Source organism: Lactuca virosa, chromosome 1, assembly GCF_052849685.1.
Source record: "Lactuca virosa cultivar CGN04683 chromosome 1, Lactuca_virosa_CGN04683_v6, whole genome shotgun sequence".
Classification (NCBI taxonomy): Eukaryota; Viridiplantae; Streptophyta; class Magnoliopsida; order Asterales; family Asteraceae; genus Lactuca; species Lactuca virosa.
Window position 1 is genome coordinate 37,725,563 of NC_136426.1, and position 7,457 is coordinate 37,733,019.

Consider the following 7,457-nt stretch of genomic DNA (forward strand, 5'->3'; position numbering starts at 1 on the left):
ACATATAAATATAACTAATTACCATAATTAGTCCCTATAGATTTAATTAGTCTCTTTTGATCACAAAATCAATTCCAAATTAATTATTGATCAATACTAACTAAAACATATGATTTCATATTAATATATTAGAACTTATAATATATTAATAAATCATATATAACCTTCTCTCAAGAGTCCATCCTAACAAATTATCCTGGTGTTATGCAACCCAAATGGACCATGCTACTCTCGGGTCGAGTACATGCCAATAATAGTTATGGGCTTAGACACCTAATCCAACATCTCCGACCCACTCTCCGCCATCAGTTGTATAAGAAGTCCATGCTACCTTTCCCTTACTAGCTCGCGAATACCATTGCATATTACTAAGACCAGATAATTCTTCGAATGAGAGGTCTCTCCCTACAACGGTTAGACTCAAACAAGAGTTGCGAAATAAGGCTAAACCTAACCTTCTGAAATTATTTAGTCCTCATAATATGTAACTTAACATATTCGGTTACTAGTAAGTTAAAGATAACTAGAACTCCTAAAAGGACAAAGCAAGCAGCATTCGGGCATTGAGTAAACAAAACCAAGCATATCATAATCAGGCCATCATATCACTGACTAATCAGTACTAGCATGTAATTCAATAAGGTCATACAGTAGACATACAAGGCATCATTCCTAGATCCTTAGCCCTAATCTAGCATGCAACTCACATATTCACAATTCATATCATAACATAAACGTGTATGAGTAATTTAGGAGAACTTACTTGAGCTCGACTGATTGCATGCACCACACCCTTCTCTTCTCAAAATCATTTTTATAAAAATGTTTTTGTTTTGAAAATTTTCATACCATGTCCTCAGTTTGAGTTCTGACACACCCGAGAGTGTGCCTGAATCCCTCAAACCAAGGCTCTGATACCAACTTGTAACGTCCTAAAAATCATGACCAAAAATTTCATTTTTAAATCATTAAATAAACCATAGTTATTAATATCATCTTATCAAAACAGAAACCATAGTATCTCAAAACATCATAATTGATATATCCATATCAAAACACATGTCAAATATATCAGAGTAACATCCCAGGCTAAACATCATGGTGTGTGTAATGCAGTCATCCAGAGCTCTTCCCTTTGCTACCGGAAGTACTTGAAACCAAAACTGAAAACTGTAAGCACGAAGCTTAGTGAGTCTCCCCAAACTACCACATACCATACACATAACATGCAACTAGGAGATACGGGCCTCGCCCACACTCGGCTAACGGGCCCCACCTTATGAAATACGGGCCCCGCCCAGACGTAGTGAGATACATGCCCCGCCCACACTCAGCTATCTAGGAGTTACGGGCCCCACCCACACTCGGTTAACTAGAGATACGGTCCCTGTCCACACTCGAATACTAGTGAGACTCGGGCCTCGCCCACACTCAGCTAACTAAGAAACACATACAAGTATCACACAGACAAAAAGTATTACCAAATCTACCAATCCATTCCATATCAATACTCAAATAATGCTAAGATACGGGCCCTGCCCATACATAGCTACTAATCAGCACACATAACATACACGGGCCGACATTGGTACCTTCGACCCACTCAAACCAGGAGGAAACTCACCTCAAATGTCGGATGATAGCTGAAACGTATCTGCCCGAAATCAGCTCTACTCACTCCCTGAACCAAAACAACCCCTTAGATACCATTTCATGCTCATAACCCTTTTAGGGTCAACTATGGTCAAAGTCAAAGTCAAAGTCAACGCTCCGAGTTGACTCAACTTGTTGAGTTTTCCCTTCAACTCGCCGAGTTCCCATGAATCACAGTGATCATGAAATCGCAATCCAACTCGTCGAGTTCCCCTTTAACTCGCCGAGCTTCTCTTTTTCACAGAATCGGGACATCCCCGAACCAACTCGCCGAGCTCTCTTACGAACTCGCCGATTTCTTCATAGTTCTTAATCTATTAAGCCCTTTCCTCATATCTAAGGTTCCAAAATATAGATCTAGGTTGTTTCCATTGTATACATTCGTAAAGTCGACAACTTGATGGCTTTGCATGCCTCAAATGGATCTAAACTCGAGATATAGTAACCTACTTCTATGGACATGGTCTTTTCTTGAGCGTGAACGGGTTTCAGGCCCCTTTTATGAATCTAAGGACCAATTAACACTGAGAATGGAAATTTTCAGCATCACAACTATGAGGGTTTATCATGTTCCAACAATGGGGTCTAAAAGATCCATAAAACAAAACCAAGAAAGTTCTAAGCTATTAAGCACCAAGTTTGAGACTGTATACCTCAAAATGTTGCCAAAGATGGGTGAGATCCCAGATCTAGTGCCTCTCCTCAAGCTCGATGACCTTCAAGCTCTTCCAAGTCCTTCACCAAGCACAAGAACACACAAAAATCCACTCAAAAACCTCTAGTTTCCCAACAAGGAGCTCACAATACGATTTAGGGTTTAGGGAGGCTGATGAGGGGCTGTTTAGGGGAGTTTATGTTCTTTAAATAGGTTACAAAACCCTGGAAATTAGGGTTTTATTTCCCTCATCCTACTCGTCGAGTTGAGGCCTCCTAAGTCGTCGGGTAGGTCACTTAAATGCACGGCCCTTACAATCTCTACTCGACGAGTTTGAGGCTCCCAACTTATCGAGTTGTTGTATAAATTAGAATAAATTATAAATTTAAATACATACTGGAACCAGGCGTTACAGTATGATGGAAGATGCAAGGTGGAGAAGATGATGAATATGGCATGGGGCATATTCATATACGAGGAAGAAGGACAAAAGCGGTGAGATTAATTTCAATGACATTAATCACTAATTTGTTGAAGAGATGAATTGTTAGATACTTAGATAGAGAGACATGAGGAAGAAGAAGACGATGAAGGGGGGAGGAGGTGGTGATGGTATTAAGGTAGGGTTGAGGTGGGCTGGTGTAGTGCGGGTTTCGATTTATTTTTTTTATTTATTTTAAATACAATTTTATAAAAAAAAAATAAAGGAAAATAAAATTGAATAAGGGTACACTATTAATTTTAGATCAATTTTGCAAATAATATGAAACCACATAGATCAACCATACAAGATTTAGAAACCATAAAAATCACATCCATAAAAAAAAATTAATAATAACTAAAGTTGTGACATTTGTTAAAACACAAGGATCATTTATGTAATTTTGTCTATCCTTGATATATCTCTGAGTGGTCAACGTATGTCCTTGATATATCTCTGATTAAATCAACTGATGTTAGGACTTCTGTGTTCAACTAGATCACATCTTGTCGATGGCAGACAATGGTATATTCCTCATCATCTTCGTCACTTTAACATGGTATCTTTTAATCCGTCCTTGTTACTCAGAAACAGATACCTTAAAACAAGGTCAAGAGCTCAAGGACTGGGACTATTTGATTTCATCAAATAAGGTGTTCACTTTGAAGTTCTTTAGCTTTGACACTAGCATAAGCCCTTATTTAGGGGTATTCTACAACCCCCGAAGAAGCAAAATTTCTGGTGGATATGATGATCGCTTGTACAACAAGAATCCAAAAACCATTCGTTGCGCTGGATGTTGTGCAGGATGTGATGATATATATGATCTGAAAGATAGGGCAGTTTGGGTGGCTAACAGGAACAATCCTATCACAGATATGTATGGCAAGCTCATGATAGATGTCCATGGCAAGCTGAGCATTTTATCTAGTGGAGTCAGTGTAGTTGATCTCGTTAGTCCTACTCCAGTAGCACGCAACGCAAGTGGTACCCTGTTGGATAATGGAAATTTCATACTGCAAGAACTATATCCAGATGGGTCTGTTAAACGGGTTTTATGGCAAAGCTTTGATTACCCAACAGACACCCTTCTTCCTGGGATGAAACTGGGGATCAATCTCAAGACTGGGCATCGATGGTCACTCACTTCTTGGCGGAGTCACGAGCTTCCAGCCGATGGATCTTTAGGTTCACAGTAGACCCCAATGGCACAGGTCAAATGGTGATCTTGAGGCGAGGGAACATCCACTGGAAGAGTGGATCTTGGAAGAATGGTGGATTTCAAAACACTGCTCTACAAAATTCTTGCCCTGATGTCCGCCTCTACTATATATCTAACGAAACCGAGCGATCCTTCATGTATTTAACAAAAACATACGATTCATCGCCAGCTCTGAGGATGCATTTAGGCGGTCAGCTTAAGGCTTCAGCTCTTTACGTTTACATCCAATGCCGCTCAAGCTCAACGTACAGTACTACCGGTGTTGTTGGTTGTGCTGAATATGAGTTTGAAGAGTTAAGTTGTAGGAAAGGCTATTACTTTGAGAGGAGAATTGGCAACGTATATATATATGGAGACGTAAATGAATATGATGAAAGCTATAACTTGACTTCATATGATTGCCAAAGAATATGCTGGAGTAATTGTTCTTGCATAGCCTATACTTATGGAACAACAAACAGGTCAGAGTGCAAGACTTATGGCAAAAGGATATACAACCCAACCCATGCTGAAAATTACCCATTCTGAGTATATTACACCATCGTTTATGAGAGAGGTTAGTAAGTTCACAATATTGATGCTTTACTGTTGGTCAAAATTCAAATTTAAGTGCCCTTTATTATTATACATGATCTGTTTTTCTCTCCTACGCATTTGTTTCATTTCGGATGTCTTTTGTAGGGGTAGGGAAAATTTAATCTTGCCCATTAATATAACTGTAAAACAAATCAAAGAATTGTTTATTTATTAATTATCGTTTAAAGATAAAATATGCGTGCGCTAGCATTTGCTGCAAATGATCATAACAGTTATTGGCATATAAGAAAAGAGAATTTTTTAAATGCAGAAAAGAAGAAGTGGATTTGGTTCATCATCGGGATAGGATCTTTGGCTTCACTCCTATCATGCTACTTGGTATGCAAGAAGCTTCATATTAGAGGTATAAACCTCAACTTTTCACTCTGTTATCTTCCCGGCTTTCAACAATTTCTCTATATTTTTAAAGAAATGCTCTATAATTCCCAAATTAAACTTCGAGTTGATGTACAACGGTAGAAAGTTTTGACTTCAATACTAATCATTCTACCTATGTAATCAATTGTTTTTTATTAACAAATTAGGGGTATCCAAGAAAATCCAAAAGTTGTTACTGCGTCAGCGGAAGCGCTTACAGAGGTATGTACGAACAGATAAGAAGATGAACACTGAGCTGCATTACTTCACCTTTCAAAGCATCTCATCTGCTACAGACAATTTCTCAAACACTAATAAGCTAGGAGAGGGGGGGTTTGGAGCAGTTTATAAGGTAAACTTCCAAAGACACCCTTTTAAAAAACAATCCAGATAAAAGCTCAGGTGCTGGATTTCACAGGGAAATTTAGTTGACGGGCAAAAGGTTGCTGTAAAACGACTTTCAAGAAGCTCTGAACAAGGAGTCAAGGAGTTCGAGAATGAAACCCAACTCATCGCCAAACTTCAACACACTAATCTTGTCAGGCTTATAGGGTGTTGCGTTGAGAAGAAAGAGAAAATACTTGTGTATGAGTACCTGACAAATAAGAGCTTGGATTTCTTTCTATTTGGTAAGATCTAACATTTGCTACATTTTGCACATGAGCTTGGTTATTTCTTTGGATGCTGCTACTTATTTGTTAACAGATCCTAGGAAGAAAGGATTACTGGATTGGAATAATCGCTTTGTAATCATTGATGGCATTGCTCAAGGACTCCTATATCTCCATAGATTTTCAAGGTTGAGGGTTATTCATAGAGATCTGAAAGCAAGTAACATATTGCTAGATGACTACCTGAAGCCGAAGATATCCGATTTTGGTATGGCTAAATTAATTGAGATCAATGAGTTTGAAGCAAATACAAGTAGAGTCGTTGGAACACGGTGAGTCCATAACATGTCTTGTCTGCAGTAGGAGTTCCTATCACAAACTCACAAATGATAAAGCTTGATGTGATATCCAGTGGTTATATGCCGCCAGAGTATATGATGAAAGGCACGGTTTCAACCAAGACAGATATCTTTGGTTTTGGTGTTTTGTTGCTTGAAATTGTGAGCAACAAGATGAATCATGGTAGCTATGATGTGGAACACCCACTCAACCTTCTTGGGCTAGTAAGTTAATCCTATCCAAGACTGGTTTTTTTCATTTGAGGCAAGTTATTTATTGTTTGAGAAGAAAGTCATTAACTCAATGTGTAAAATATATGTCGAGTCCAAGATCGTCTCTCCAAAAGAAAAGAGCCCTTATGGATAGAGGGGGAACTCCAATATATAATGACACTTATAGGACCGTGTCGTATCGATGTGAGATAAACTAATACTTCCCTTTAGAGACGGAGGCTCGATGTGGAATTGTGGATAGACATGGATGTGTTAATCCATGTGGGTAGAGTCAAAGATTGTCTTTCCAAAAAGTATATATGTGGAGTCCAAGATATATAGGACCCCAACAAATCCATGTTAATCCTCGTCGAACCCCCATCTCTGTGGGGGGTGTTAGTGTATCCCACATTAGTGTGACATGGTCCTATAAGTGTATATATGTTTGAGTCTTCCCTTTCTCCATAAGGGCTTTTTTGGAGAGACAATCTTGGACTCCACATATATCTTAAACAATGTTGCATAAATGCTTAACCTGATTCAGGCATGGGAACAGTGGAACGAAGGCAGAAGTTTGGAGTTGATGGATCCGATACTGGAAGAATCATGCAATCCCAAGGAAGTAATGACATGCATCCATGTGGGTCTCTTGTGTGTTCAAGAACATGCGATGGACAGACCTACCATGTTAGAAGTTATTTCTATGCTCACAAATGAAAAAATGCATTTACCAGAGCCAAAACGACCAGCATTCTACATTGAGAGGCATGAGGCAGATTCTGTAAGAAATGCTAATTTGGGAAATGGCTCTGTAAATGGGCAATCAATTTCGATTTTAGTAGCAAGATAGGAGGCAGAAATAAACATATGTAATATATGTATTTGTCACGCGATCTATAGAGTCGCTGCATGGAAAGAAATATGGTCGGTTGCTAACACATTATTCACTGTTTTAATTGTTTTATAAATATTTAGAGTATGATGTGTTTATAGAAGTTATACTAATATAAACAAAACTCGTTACCCGACTTACTCTACTTGTCTGCTTTGTTACTTCTACCAAATTAAGTATGATAAGATAGTTGATGAACCTGCGTAATTATATTTAAGAGTGACTTGATAACGTAATTGCACCAACAGCCGAATATAAGTAGTATAGCTTGTTGGTGAATTGTTTTATTAACTGTATTTAAGTGTAATGGATTGATTTGTTGACCAAAATCAATCTTGATGAATATTAAACAAGTAACGAAGGTGCGGAATGCACACTTATTTAATTTTATTCAAGATTCAAAGTAGACTGTCATTTATGGATGAAACCCCTAAACGA

At 38.3% G+C, this 7,457-nt stretch overlaps 1 pseudogene across 1 annotated transcript; it reads left to right on the top strand.

Moving 5' to 3' along the window:
• The first annotated feature begins 3,258 nt into the window (after nt 1-3,258).
• On the top strand, nt 3,259-7,155 carry LOC145105149 (G-type lectin S-receptor-like serine/threonine-protein kinase CES101; annotated as a pseudogene). The gene is made up of 7 exons (XR_013707251.1): nt 3,259-4,539; nt 4,843-4,951; nt 5,133-5,317; nt 5,384-5,594; nt 5,671-5,908; nt 5,989-6,139; nt 6,672-7,155. The product of XR_013707251.1 is annotated as a G-type lectin S-receptor-like serine/threonine-protein kinase CES101 (transcript).
• The last annotated feature ends 302 nt before the right edge of the window (nt 7,156-7,457 follow it).